Below are 15764 nucleotides of genomic sequence, written 5' to 3'. Positions count from 1 at the left end.
CTTAATGCGTAAGAAGAGAATTTGCACGGGAATTTAATCAAGTCGACCGAAAAGGGGCCGAGGGAGGCGAGCGTTCGTTTAGATCGCGAACAACCCGATAACGATGTTCGCGACAGTCGAATATTCGGTGATCGGGAGATATCTGCTGGAAGTTGGTGTGTAATCGTTGCTCGCAAGAACTTTTCGCGAATATATATTATTTCGACACATTATTAGCACATTGAGACACGACGTGATTGTCTACAAGTACAAATCTGAATAGAAATTACGAAATACTTAACGCAAGTAAGTATTTCTTCGATGCCACGAAATTATTTAAATCAGGACAAGAACAGGTTCTTTTCGTTTTTAAGGAAATTTTCCGCTCGAACTCTGCGTATTCCGCGTGAAACCAATATCTGCTTTTGGGGGGAATTTTTATCGAAAGAAGGTTTACATTTAGAAACACTTTTAAATAGTCTTTTTATGAAACAGATATTTTAGAATCTGTATAATAAAAGTCGGGAACGAGTTACTTTAGAATAAATTATTTTAAATGGATTTCATTAAAAATCGATTTCTATATTCCGGTATTATTCCGTTGAATATTTGCTACAGATATCGAGAACCTTCTTAAATATCGACGAACAAATCATCTGTTTCCCGAATAGACAAAATTTTATTTTTATTTTTACAGTTTAAGTTCCATTCTGTCTCTTATCTTTATTAATCCGTCCTCATCGGGATTTGCAATTATTCTCCGTATTTAAAAGTTCCTTTCAACAGCCACGATCCATCGTATCCAAAAATACTTAACGAGGTTACGTTTAATATATGTAACATATATACACATGATATTAAGCGTATTAACAACACGAATTCAGAATTCCTTAGTCGGCGTGTATTTTAATGTACGTCACAACCCGCGATTTCTATTAGTATCTACCGATATACGAAGAGCATCGCGTCCGCGCCATCGACAAAAGAGGAAACGACATCCAAACGATATCCAGAGGAACGCGAGTCCTGGCGGCATAACGGAAAAAATTGCCTGTCGATCTTCGGGCACGAAGTTCGGGCCATAGTCAGGAACAGGGATTTGCGATTCGTTTGAACGGCATTAACGAACCATGCTGGAACCGCTCCTTCTACTACGCACGATCTTTTCATCTCGTCACACTCGTCTTCTTGTCTCCGTTCGCCGCCCATGGAAAATATCGCAACGGTCGAAACGGTGCAAAGTAGACGACCGAGAAAGAAAGGAAGATCGGCAGGGACCCGGCGGAAAAAGAGGAAACGACCGGAAAGAAGGGGGAGAAAGAAAATGATGAATGAACGTGGGGGGAGGGGGAGGGGGGGGGTGATGGAAGAGAAAGAAGGAGCACTTTACTTCACTTTCGAACGGTACACAAAGGGATGAACTTTGCTCAACGGATCTGGGACAGTGATTGTATTTTCTGCAAGCACGGATTCAACCCCCCGAACGGTCGAAGAGGAGAGACTGTTTGAGAAAAATTGTCGCTCGGCGAACCAATGATGTCTTCATGCGCCTCGTCCTGCGAATCACGTTGCATCACGGTCGCGCGTCTCTTCTTCTTCTTCTTCTTCTTCCACTTCTTCTTCGTCGTCGTCATTTTCTTCTTCTTCTGCTTTGGACGTGTCGCCGAAGACGCGGCGCGGTTTGCTCGCCGATAATTAGCCGATCCACGGCGTGGCCGTATCGGATACTTTATTCGCGCCAAGTTCGACAATGTCGTAATCAGTTATTACCCAGCCGGCAAACACCTGCGTACAACATCCTCGCTTTTTTTTTCTTGCCCGCCCGTTGATTAAAATTACGAACTATCTCGCCGAATTAGATAGCGCGATCAGGTGCACGGTGGATCGATGCGAGGGCATCAAGAATTACGCGCTTACCCTTATTCTAATTAAAAGTGTGCTGCTCTCTTTACGAAAGAGTGTTTCCTTGGGTTCGAGTGATCCTCACGAGGATCGGAAAAATGTTCGAAGGGAAGCTTCGCGTGTTATTTCAAGGAAATTTTCGGCTGTTCAATCTGCTATTCTTCTCGACAGAATCTGAAGATAAACCCTATCTCACGACCACTTTTAATTAAGACCTCGCGATGACTATTGATCGACACTAGGCTAGAATAAAAAGCGATTCTTAAAAAGCACTTGACCTTTCTTTCCCGCGGCGTTATGTAACTCGTGAATCTTTCACAAGGATATAAATAAAACGACAGGAACGAACTTCTAATTTTTCTGTATCAAAATTGTATCGCACAATGGCGATAACTTTGAACAAGTGACGTGATATTAATTTTCGTCAAATGCATTCCTTGCTGCAATTATTTTTACGCACCTCCTATTAAAATTTAAACATCAGCTCTCATCTAGCAAAGTTAAATATGTTTTACATACTGCATATAGATTGTGCAAAGAAAATTACGATGAAATATTCGAATGTTCAACTTCTTAAATAATTCCTAGACAATGTTTAACCAGTTGCGCTGGCAACTGATTGCGGACCATAACGAGTGACCAAACCGTACACAATAATTCGTCGCTTTCTTTTCGAACTCGACGGCATGATATCACTGGAACAGAAATGATCGAGAAGTAACAAATTTATTATTTGTTTCGCCCATTTTGTCTTGACTTGAATATACTTAAAAAAATACTGAGAAAAAAAAATTACAATTTTGGAACAAAGAATTCTCGACGCGCTTGGCACGTCATTCCAGCGCAAGAGATTAAAATTAACAACGAGTTAAAAATCGGTTCCACGTTCCATCCTTCTTTCTCGCCAGTTATCTCTCCATCTTTGTTATTCATCAATTTGCTCGACCGAAAATTAGCAATTACCGCCGCTTATAGTATTCTCAAAGTAAATTGCAGTAACGAATGTACACGCTTGGCGAATGTTTGAATATTCATCTTGTCGCGTTCATCTTGAACAAATCTTCGCCGGTTTCTGTCGTTTTCTTCTCTTTCTCTCGCCCTCCCGCCGGAAAGAACGTGCCCGCGTGTTACGCAAGACGGGACATTTTTAACTCGCGCGCCGGTGACCATGGCTCGTATATTATTTACACGATCCAGTTTTAGCGCTCGAGAACCGTCCGTCGCACGAGCCATGAACTTCCAACGAGGAAAGCATTTCGCGCCAGGTATTCCGGGGGCTGTTTCAAATTAAAACAAGCCCAGCCCAAGGATAAAGGTCGCGAGTCGCCGGGCCAAATATAGGTCCGCGAGTGTTTATCTCGGTCAAGAGACGGCGAATTAATTTCCTCAATATTGACATTCTAAATATGCATCGGGGCAAAAGAGTAGTTGACATCCTCCGCCTCGAGTTTTATTCTATCAGAGATAACGTTTCTCGTTACCAGAAAACTACTCTGCCGGCCAGCGGTTGGGGAAGGTCTGTCGCCGCATGAAACGCTGCGACAACGCTCTGGGCTTCACTGCGAACGCTCGGCAAACATCATTTTGTTAATGCATAGACAACCCGCCCATTAAAACCCGAACAAAGGGAGAGAATGTTTGTTGCTGTTGCGCGAGCTGTGTGTACCGGACTAAGAAAAATGTTATGTCCGGTTGGAAGAGAACTTAATTTGCGTGCTGTGCGCATTTGTTTTGTCGTCTGAGTTAATAATAGGTGGTTTCCTTTTACGGAGTGGCATTCTTCCTTTTTTTTTTCCTGCTTTTCGTGCGTTTCGAGATTCTGTTACGTTTTTAACGCTGGCTAGTACGCGTGCACGTATGCGAGTAACAACAGGGAACACGGAGTTTTGTTCCAGTTATTTGGAAACTCAAGGATATTTAGGACGTGGTCAATTTATCGTTGATAGATCGTTCGATGTATAGAATTATTGCAATTAAAATTAGTTGTTACGATTGTTGCAATTATTGTCATTAAATGTTGGAACATTTGTAGTTTGTCTGCATGTTTTGCTACGGAAAGAGCAAGTAAATCAATAGAAGCAGATAAGATAGAAATAACGAGGACTCACTTATTCCTTCGGAATGAACACTCCTCGACAGGTTGCAACCTTTCAAACTTATCATCTGTCTGATTTCGTCCCGGTAACCGACTATTTTACACCGTGTCAAACGTCTTAGAATATAATCCGTTTTGCATACACCTCTGTGATTCGACCTCTTCCTAACCTCCTCGCAATTTAACCCACTTTCCAATGTTTTATTTCGGCTGTACGTGAATGCATATTCCATGGAATTGTTTCGTACATAATTTTCAAGCATTCGTTCTCATTCTCTTTTTCTTTCTCTCTCTCTTTATCTCTTTATCTCTCGCGAAATATTTGGTCTAACCGTGCCCAAGCGCGACTATATCGCGCAACTGCTAGGGAAACGTGCTACCTGTAAGCCAGGCCGGATTACAGAGTCACCCTTTACGACGTAGAACGAAATTATGTGCGGATTTTTGTACGACCGTGAATGTATTGCTGCATACAAATTATAGGGAGCAGTCGATGGCACGGTTTCGTGGTACATGTTGAGTGGACTTACCAGGGATAAGGGAAATCAAGCATGTTCCAGTTGAAAAATGTCGCTGGGAAAACACTCGAATAATTACGATCGACGGTCGTTGCAGTTAATTGCTCGAACGTGAGCTTGTGCTTTCAAGTATTATCAAGTAAGTGATAAATATTTGGATTGTTGGATGATGTAATATAGAAATATTGTTGTTAATTGCTCGATAAATGCCACGAAAAAAATGCTTTCTAGAAATTATATAATAATGTGAACAGTTGGGAAATAACAGTGGTAGATTTCTAAGAAAATAGTAGATTACTAAGAATATAAAAGTGAGATTAGAGAGAAAAGTTGTACTTAGTGACAAACTAACGAATGATACAAAAATCATATTACGATCTAACAGTTAGGTTTGTTATTGTGGAAGGGAAACGAAAGCCTTGTAATCATTGTTAATTGTGTTACAGAAGATAATTCTGATATATTAAAGGGATTGATATTAAATTAATTAAGGTCTAATTAATTAAATTTATAGAGGATTCTATATAATTTAGTGATAATACGAATCGTTTTGTTCAAATTTTTTGCACTTCTCAAAATTCTGCTTTAACAGGGAATAATTTATTCGTTTATGTTAGTTTCTTTGCTCAGAAAAAGAAAATTTGACAATCAACATTGTAATATATTCAATGAAGGAAATACAAATCATAGAAATACATGGTACTGAGAGAAAAAAGAAAATAACCGATAGATATCAATTCAATAAACGTTTGTAAAGTGGTGTTACTATCCTATTTTCTATTTCAATATAAATTCGAAACTTTTATAGGATTTTGAAAAATTTCCATTTGACCTCAAACTGTTTCACAGTTATACTGCATTTGTCGTCGCAAATCGAAATACGTGTCAGAATGCAATTTACACGATTGGGTTTTACGAGTAATATAAATTGCTTGTTTCTTCATTGCAATAGTTTGACCTGGGTATAATTGAACATATCTTTTCCATTCCTTCGATGTTTCAAACGTTTTTAAATATTTTAGATCTAAGAACATCAAAAATTTAGATCAAAATTTTAGAGTAAACATGATATTTCGAGGTACTTAAAATTCAATATTTACACGTCGAAGACTACAATTTACCAAGCGGGGTCGTGAAAATGGACAAAGAAATGGTCAAAATTTAATATTCAAAGCTCAATTGAGTACACCTTTATTTCTTAAATCGAGACAAGTAAAATGTGAGTGCAATTTAACGACACGACGAGTTAATTCAACGGCAAGTGTCGAGTCTAATCAACGATTAGAGCAATTCTCGTAACAATCCGAACGATCGTATCTCGTTGGAACCAAATTTCGGCCTTTACGCTCATGGCCACGGTGCACGGCGCTTAACCCACTTCGAAGTTTAAGCGCGCAAGTTTTTCCCCGGTTTCCGACGATACTTCGAAATTTGCAAATCGCACGGCCCCCACCCCTCTGGCGCTCTTTTTATATTCCCAACTTAAAGATAGCTCGATATTCCCGGCAAACAAAAGTACCCACTCGGCGACGAATTTTCAAACGAATCGTCGAACGGTCCGTGAACGATGAAATCCCGACACGCGTCACGACGAAACGGAGAAACAATCAATTCGTGACTCGGCGTGCAAGATCTACGTGCGCGAAATTTCAGCCTCAAAAGCTGGAAGAAGGGAAAGAAGGAAAAGAAGAAGAAGAAGGAGAGGGAGGAGGAGAGCTTTGCCACGGTAAATGAGGAGTCATAATTTTCAGTCGGGCGACACGTCGCGCCACAGTCCTCTGACCCACAATCCTTATCCACCCTCTTTTCGCTGCGCCACCACACCGCGCAACATCGACTTCCTCTCGCGCCACTTAACGCACCCTCTCCACCGAAAACTTCTATTCGTCGTACCAACGCGATACTTCTTTCTTCTTTTCCTCTTCCAACCAATCTCTCTGGTCGTGCGGATGGGCGCAGCCACGGCCGCATTTACCCGAGCGGATACATACATCACACCCACGTTCCCAGCGTAGTCATCGGACGGTGGTGTGTTTCCAACCAGCCTACCGTCTTTTTGGTTCGCGTGGCGAGCAGCGTGTGCACGAACGAGGCCGCAACCGGCAACCGAGATGCCGCAATCGTCCGCGGGTCGTGCGGGAAATTTATAAGTCTGCCTCGAAGGCGAACTTCTCGCCGGCTATTCACGCTCGCCAAATTTCTTTCTTTTCGTGCTTAGCCTGGCGCTTACTTGCACGATTGCTGTGAACTTTTTAATTTCATCGGCTAGTTTCGTGTAGTATATCTAGTGGTAACTCGATCAGACTGTAAGTGGGAGTCTACTTGTCAAACGCGTGAGAGATCATTTTGGACAGAAGATGTTACATATACGTCGCGAGTCGATATTCGTCTTCGTTTACGAGATATGAAAAGGGAAGTAGTACAAGTCAAGGATAATTCTGGAGACATTCAAGCTACTTAACACTTTTGGTGTTTGTGTCGAGAAGATTGTTTTTCTTTTTGATTAGTATATTTTTCATGTAGTAAAAGGAATTTGCACTTGCTGTTAAAGTAAAATTCAGGTAAAACGTATTTTTGATTTTAACACATTTTAAAATACTTTGGGACAAAGGAAAGAAATTATTGTCAATTGTAATTACGTACGTAATTACTTTCTTTTTTTTTTATGAAACAATACAATTTTATAAATATGAATTTAAGTAAAGAAGCAGTTAGAAAATTTTGTCGAAAAATTTCAATTTTACGGCAAGTGCACTCGCTCTGCATTTTGTCGAATGTACTCGTCGCAGCTTAAAAATAATTATACACGCAAGTGCACGTTCTCGAAATGAAATAAAACACTTACAGGATTAACGACAAGCATTTATTTCAAGTTACTTCTTGACACAGATTTATATTAATTCAGACTAATTTACACACATTGTTCAAAATGATCACCTCTTGTCCGTGGAAGCAAGCATGTTTCCACACACAACATCCACTGAATATTAACAACATTGTTAATGGCAGTCTCTCCGTTGTATATATTTTTGCTATCGATTCATTAGATTTTCCACCTAAATACACCCTCGATTTCATATCGATCCTATGTAAAAAAAAATTCCATGCATCTCGATGAACACGGGGATAATACTCCAACTCGACAGCTATCAGTAATTCCGTTTATGTCTCGAAAACAAAGATGAATCGATCCATTTTGTTGAAAATGACCTTCCAAACATGTTTACAAAGTATAACGAGGCTGAGATCTGGAACACTCTGTATTACACAGCACTGTTTTTGCTTCTAAAAATGCGATTTTCGAATGGAATTTTCAAATGACTTCTAGCAACTGTTTAGACGTAGTGAACGTCCTTCACGTGCATTGAAACGTATAGGAGATCTTGTCTTTAAAGTAAGTAGAATGCGGATGTTTATGCAAATGCATGTGTCAACGGAGTATAGATAAAGACAGAAATTTGTTTAGTTAATTAGGGAATTTTAAAAGTGTATTTTCTACATCTGTGTGTTTATTTTGAAAGTATCCCAAGTTTATTTATTTTTAAATTAAGATATCTAACGACCTGCGTTTTAATAAATTTAAAAATATTCATAACTGATAACACTATTGGTTATTGACCATTTTCAAAGTAAATGGCAAAATATTGCATATTCTATGCATATGCCATGTGTGATATATTTACCTCGCGTTTATTCATAGACACCATTCATAGACAAATATATTCATATAAAAATAAAATAAACTATACTATAATATACTTATTATAAAAATGAGTATTCTCCCACTTGCATATTCTACGAGTATAAATGACATATTGTACAGTTTTCTTACATGTTCTGCATGCGTGAAACATACGCATTCTAATTACTAAGCGGGTTTCTGTTTTTCTATGCGTCTGTTCGAATCGACGGTGACAAGCGGATACAAATTTCACTCTCCGTGAACTTTCCGTTTCGACGAATCAGAGAAAAATCTTGAATGTGACGAGGAGCACGCGAAACTTTCGTCTCGCGCTCGAATCTCATGAAGCGTAGGGAAGGCTGGTCGGAACGGCAGAAACTTCGAACGTGCGCACGGCCGTTTCTCCTCTTCTTCCGCGAAAATTCCATTTTGTAACTGGCATACTCGCCAGCCTTCTTAATGGCGCACACTCGCGCGAGCTCTCTCTAATCCCCGATAGTCGGCGCAGTTTTCTGGGTCAACCCGCCCGCTATCTAACTTTTACCGCTTCTCTTAAATTAACTTCGAGTATCTGCTACAAAGTCGAAAACTGGAAACGCCCGGGAAAACGGCGGAGCCCGTTATAATCCCGACGCAATTTCCCAAGAAACCGTCTGCACGCTAGGTTGCCGCTAGGTTCCCCTCGAACAACCAGCGCGAACCTCTTGACCATCGATCTCTTCACTATAGCGTATCAACGGATTGACATTTAAGAGTATTACGCACTGTTGACCAACCGATCGAAGTGGCTTGGTCGTAACATATGAATCTGGTTGCAACACAGATCAAAATTTTCTAATTTTTACACCGAGTTCAATCAAGCGGCTTGCAAAATTATAGAATTTGATATGAACTGGACGGAAGATTCTTTTTCTAATTGAATTTATCCGTTATCAAATTAAATTAACAATGATAGAGAATTAATATAATTGAGAGACAAATGAGAGGCTCTGCAGATTCTTTTATTAGTAGTAATTGCATGTGAGATTCACATAAATCCTACCCTCAGGTACGAGCATTTCATTTCATTTCGATCTTATCTTATTTGGGTTTGTCCAATATGGTTGTGATCATTTGTGAACTTTCACTTGTTACAATTATACATTAAAAATCCAAGATGTCTACATATATTGTGGTATAATAATTATAAGATAAGGTACTATTTTTCAAATATTTTGAAAGTGAATATTATCTTCGGTTCTGGCTTGTTAAAACTGTGGTGTAATATAATTGTGGTACCGCAATTATAAAGCAACATTTTCAAATACTCTGAAAGTGAATATTATCTGCAACTCTGCATATTTTCTTATCATAACTGTCAAAACTGTATGTTGTGTGTTAAGTATCACAGAGCCTCACCTTCGTACTCACACTTACGTACTAAAATATTTTGTACGACAAAGTGTATTAAATTGACATTAACGGACGGATGTGGATTATATTTCATTAAATAAAAAGATAAAACATTCTCTAATGATCAATTAGAAAAATTTAAGCAAAAGAGAAACGCCAAATTATTGCAAGTGCAATATATATGATACAGTGCGTATACATAAGAGAGATTTATATGGAGAAGGTTGGAAGAATGTTAGAAATTTTCTCGTCCCCATGGTAAAGTTTCCGAGAGCATTCGTTTCGATCTCTCGCGTTAGAATCATTCCGAAACTTCGCGAGAGCCATCCCATCGATCGAACAGAACGCTCATTAGACTAGAATCGTTGCGAAACGGTCGAACAAAATCGTTGGTTAGCATTGGAAAATCGTTTCGGCATTCCACTAACCGTTCGACGATCGTTCATTCGAGACAGTCCATCGTTCGGGGCTATTTATTTCCCACTCGTTCTCCATCTTGAACAAGTTGCACAAGATTAACTTGGCAGACGACCGATCGTGTGAAGATCGCATACTAGTGTGTGGCGAACTCGGTTCATAGAACCTCCAAGAAGGAAACAATCTATGCGATTCGGCCGCCACACAACTATACGACGGAGCTGTGAAATCTCTGGGATGATTTAATAACTGACATTAAATCTATCAGTGAATCTTTCGAAAATGAATGGGGATTGTTCAAAAAAAGTGAGAAGAATTACTCGGGTAGTTCATTTTTTACAAGTTTCCGTGGCTCAGTATGATTTATATTATATTTCATTACGATTTATAGTTGAATTTTATTTATATGAATTTTTAATTACATCATGTTAATGATAATAAAATATCTTTGTGTTTATATTGAATTATATGTAGACATTATATATATAATAATTATACGTAATATAAGTTTTCCTCGTATATTAATGCATTTAAAAGAAGCGATTGTACGTTTCTTCGTACAATAAAGTCATACCTAAATGAATAAATCATACATATACAATAAAATCGTGCATGTACGACTACGTAGGAAAGTGCGTAGGAAGATAAAATTGCATTTTTTAAACGCATCGACGTACTAATATGCGAGAAAGCTAGCTCATTCCCTTTAAATTTCGAACTTACTCGCTCCGAGCTCCAAAGATTAATAACACGTAGTATATATATACCAGTCGCGTGGAATTTCATTTACTTCCGAACACTACTTGCGTTGAATCTCGCGAGTGTCTGTGAGAGACAAACTGACCAACTCGTACAAAAAGTATCGTCTCGCCTTCGCGTTCTACGAGAACGACGCAAGTGCAGCCCGAAGCGCGGACGAAGAATGGCAAACACGCGACCGTAAATAGAAGAGAGATTGTCACAATTTCCGTCATTCGTTCGACGGCTGTTTGTTTCGTCATCTTCGTAGCACTGTTCGGCGCGACGCGGTGAAAAGGTGAGCGCCGCGTTAGCGGCGGCATAAGCAAAACTCGATTCGCAATCCGCAACGTGATTTCGCCGGGTACACGCGCGGTTCCCCGAAGTCCATGAAAACCTTATGACGGCGGGGAGGTCCGAGCAAACTTCAACGAAAATGAGATCGTAGGCTGACCGTGGCGTGGCGAGCCACCGTGACGCACAACGTATTACCTGGCCGCGACAAATTAGTAAACGGAAGCATAGAAATTAGTTGGACGCCCGCCGTGGGCGGTGCCGCCGGCGCTTTGCCATTCCTTTTCCCGCTGTGTGTGCCGAAACACAACGAACGAGTCAAAGAGGCTGCCGGCGGTTTCATCGATCGTATCGCCGCCGGACACCTCCGCCTCGATTTGAATTATTTCGGCGGCCCGATGCTTGGAATAATAATAAAGTGGTGCGGCCGCTTGGCCCACATGCCGGCCGATCGATTTGTAAACCTATCCATTATGCATACGTTTATCGATCGTTTTTGCTTCTGCGTCATTTTAAACAAATTTGATTACACGCCCGTCAGTGATAAATTAGCGCGCGGCTGGGGGGAGGAGGGGGTCGTTCGAAGTGATACATTGCAGGGAACGGGGGATGGCAACGACTCTTGCAGGAAAAGCGAGAATATCTGAGTTCCGGCGGGGATATTTCACTTTTGAATGGCGAATGCGATCCTTTCGGCGACGCGTGTCTCCTCCCCCCCCCCCCCCTGGCGGGGGGAAAGGGGAAGAATTGATGGTCGGGTGGATAAAAATTAATTAACGAACACGATGTTATCCTCTCGGTGATAAAACGCGCCGCTAATTTCTTTTCCGTCGCTGTCGTTTGAGGACGAATCGACGTTCGCAAATTAAAACGTTCCGTACATAATGAGAGAGAGGTGGCGAGAAGGAGAGAAGGGCGCGGGAAGTGGGGGATGGAGCACGCGCGAATTCCGTCGAATTCTTTTTTAAGCTAATTGGATTATAACTAATTTAACATTGGCCCGTGAACCGAAAATAGCAAGCTTTAACTTTACAACACTTTTCATCAGAAGCTTGCCATCTAATTAAAACCTCTTTAACTTGTACTCGCTGCTCTTAATTAAATTTCTAAACCATACCGTTCGATATTGCTTTCTGCGATCCAATTAAAATTAAGTGAAACTCAAGTTACACACTGCTCCGCCGCCCTGCCACACCCCCAGCTGTTCGAAAGAGTGTTTATTCTCGCCCGGCATGCCGCATAACCATATCTATCTTCATTTTCGCCCCGAGATCCCTCGGAAACAGTTCTCAACGTCGATGAATTACTCCAGTCTCCAGTTATGTCACGAACTAGTTAGATTGATACTGCCGCTAGATTGGCTTCTCCGCGAAATAACAAATAATGAATCGGAAAAATTACGTCTGCGTGGGAAACGATCGAAAATACGAGGTATTGATTATTTATTAACGCCGGAGCGTTATCAAGGAAACGGGAAAAATTACAATTCGTAATTTTTTTCCTTAGAAATTTCATAGACGCGGAACAGTGCATTTTTAGAGATTCGAATGATTTTTTTCGTTCTTCTTTACGTTTTTTTTTCTTCATAATCAATTCTAATGTCGCTGATGGAAATTTTATGCTTCCGTGAGTCGTGTTAAGATTATTTTTGTCCGACGTCACTCGATGCAACACGTTACTATGTCAACGTTACTTTAATGACGTTAGTGCACGAAGGATTACGGATTTGCTTAGGCTCGATTAATCACGCGTGCCAGAAGATTGGCCGATGCCGCTACTTCTTACAGCAATAGCAATTAGTTTCGTTAATAAATTCACGCAAAAACATCGCCTTCGTTTAGACTTGGCCTCGGCGAAATAATTTGCATGCGACGAGGGAAGGAAAAATTTGAGAAAGCCGCTTACCGACCGTCTTTGACTTTCAAACAGATACGAACAGGCTTTGTGCTCGTTCTTTCGAGGGCGCGTTTTTCTTCAGGTATTTGTCAGACCGTTTCTTGTTGAGAATTTTTTTTCGAAACACGACCGATGCCTCGGGCGCGAGACTGAAGAGCAAATTTACTTAATTTGACGTTTCATTCTATTTCGTTGAATTCTCTTTCCAATGGTCGAGGGATTACGCGAATTCGCGATAAAACAAACGTTTCCGCCGATAATATATCTGCAGGACCGAAATTATTAGAACGAATGTACAAAGGAAGGCTATATCTCGTTTTCTCGAGGAAGCTGAAATATCGAAATAATTTCCTTTCTATCGGCGTACTTAGCAGCGCAACAGCACGTTGCCCCATCCGTCCATCGACAGAGGATGAACCCATTGCACCGTGAACGATTAATCGAAAACACTTTGACAACAAATCCTCTGTTGGACGGTTCTCTTTGTAGAACGGCAAATCTAGCAGGAAGAATAAGTTCGTAACGGAAGGAAACGAGGGATCGATGGGAGGTTATAAAATTGCGAACATATTTGCGAATTTGGATGGAGGAGGTCGTTAAACCGATTGCTGGGTATCTGGAGTTGCCAAGATGGACGTAGACCGACGCGGAAATAGAAATTAATGAAAGCCGGATCAGGAAACGGATAGGAAGGATATTACGTGTTGAGGATATGGACTTGCCAATTACAATCGTATCCGAACAGCTATAATAGCCCCGTGGGATGTGCAATCGCTGTCTGTTTCTATTTATCCGGAATGCCTCTACGTGCGTGTTGTCCATAGCTGCGATTTTGCGTGTAAATATATGCGCACGAGTATTTTAATGTGAAACAAACATCGTTGGAAACATGGTTACCAAAACAACAAATTATAATTACAAATTATAATTAACAAGCGACGAAATTATAACAAAACGGTGTTCATTATTATTATTGTATTATGTACAATGTACAACATATGTATATGTCCTTCATTTTTCCGGCATAACTTTGCCAGCAGACTCAAAAAAAAAAAGGTTACGTTTCAACAACAACTTCGTTTAAGAACGTTCACCATTCCTTGAACATATTGCTCGTTGAAAATCATTTTGACCTGCTTTAAATCGACGAATGAATAATTAATTCTTCGGACTGGTTCGTCGCGCGTATTAGTACACTTTATCCTTCAAAGATAAAAGTCTAATGGAGAGAGGTCAGGCGATCTTGGAGAGCTGCAGAAATATTACGATACTACTATTAAATGCAAGTATTCATACAGTGTGCCCCAGAAACTGACTCGTTATCGCTCGCTTCGTGTATCGTTTTTTTTTTTCCCCCCTCCCTATAATTCTTTCATCACGCGTTTGTATAACATCTTTCTCCGATTTTCGTCTGTGGAACACATTTTTCTGACAGCGTTTGACCGAGAAAAGGGCGAGAGGAGGCAGGACAAAAGTGCACTGTATATTTGTATGTAGAAAGAGAGCAAGCACATTCGCAGGACCTATTTTCCGTCTGTTACGCCGCAACTTCGAGTCAGTCGACCACAAAATGTATCATCTCCTAGTTTGTACTCCCAGGTTAAATTAGATTTTATTGGGACTGTTATCCATTCTACGTTACCCCGGGAAAGTACTTCCGGCCGAAGCAATCACGACTTTCTCTCTTTCTCTCTCTCTCTCTCTCTCTCTCTCTCTCTTTCTCGTTCGTTGCCGCCACACTCCCAATGCCCAGACAAAATTCGAATCTATTCCGACGATGCGCCGGATGCGGTCGATCGCTACCGAGCACGTATCCGAGCAGCTAATCATTTCTTTTTCCGACCAAACACACAAACACAAACACACACACATACACACGTACACGTATATACACTAAAGAAAGAATCCTCCTCTTCCACCGTTTCATCCTCCGCGTGTTCGTTTCCTCGGAACGATACTTCCCTGAGGAAACGACGATCGTGACGATGACAACGACGACGAGGTCCGATCTTTTTACACGCCTCTGAAACGCGTAGATTTGAATGTGCAAAGCCAAACTACACCAAGAGGCGGTAGTTCGCAAAGAGAGAGAGAGAGAGAGAGAGGAACAGTAAATATCGAAGGTAAAAAGAAGTTACGATAACGGAAACTTGGGCGGGGAGGAGGCGTTTTGCGCGAGGCAGCTTTAAGATCTTAAACTTCTTGAAATAACTGCGAGCGTGGTTAATGCGCCGCTATGTTTTTCCGCGGCGGGGCCAAAGAAAATAAGGCGCGATGGGCGAGATTGCGAGAACCAGGCATGGAACAGCTTATTCGTGCCCGCGAACTTTACCCGATACTATAGCGCGACGTAGACAAACTGTCGCAACTTCCGCGAAAATTGTCGAGTTCGAGCGACCTATCATCCTTCAAACTTCGCCCCCGCGCGAAAATCGCCGCGTCGCGCAGCTTCGGCTGCACCTTCGTCTGCCCACATGCTCGCTTTCCGCGACTGGGCATGTATTCCTGTCGGATGTCGCGTTGCGTCACCAACGTTGGCTGAACCAACGGCAAGTTCAACGACACCGTGTTGTGCATCGCTTGGCAATCTTTCAGAAAGCGAACGAAAACGGCCACGAAAGCTGAACAACGCCGCGATTAACCCTGACGGAGCGTAGAATCGCCGTCGACACGCGAATCGAATGGTATCTGATCCTCGAGCGGAGAATTAAACGAATTTTCAAGGACAGCGGGCAAACTCGAGACAGAAGACAAGGGAACAAAAGCTGAAACGCGTAGAAACGTCGAAGATGTTCGTTCGATTAAATTTTGAAGAGAGATTTTCTAGAATAAATGAATTTTATATAATAAT

General features: G+C 41.1%; 1 protein-coding gene across 1 annotated transcript in view; it reads right to left on the bottom strand.

The window, feature by feature from the left end:
* Positions 1 to 15764, bottom strand: part of LOC122538830 (dorsal-ventral patterning protein tolloid-like) — a gene marked incomplete at its 5' end in the record, with an annotated part of 383300 nt that overhangs the window by 219703 nt on the left and 147833 nt on the right. The gene's annotated exons all lie outside the window — the stretch shown is intronic.

This window comes from Frieseomelitta varia, unplaced genomic scaffold (genome assembly GCF_011392965.1).
Source record: "Frieseomelitta varia isolate USP_RPSP 00005682 unplaced genomic scaffold, Fvar_1.2 scaffold_180, whole genome shotgun sequence".
NCBI lineage: Eukaryota > Metazoa > Arthropoda > Insecta > Hymenoptera > Apidae > Frieseomelitta > Frieseomelitta varia.
Note: the sequence above shows the minus strand (reverse complement) of the source record. Positions and strands in the feature narration are given on the sequence as shown.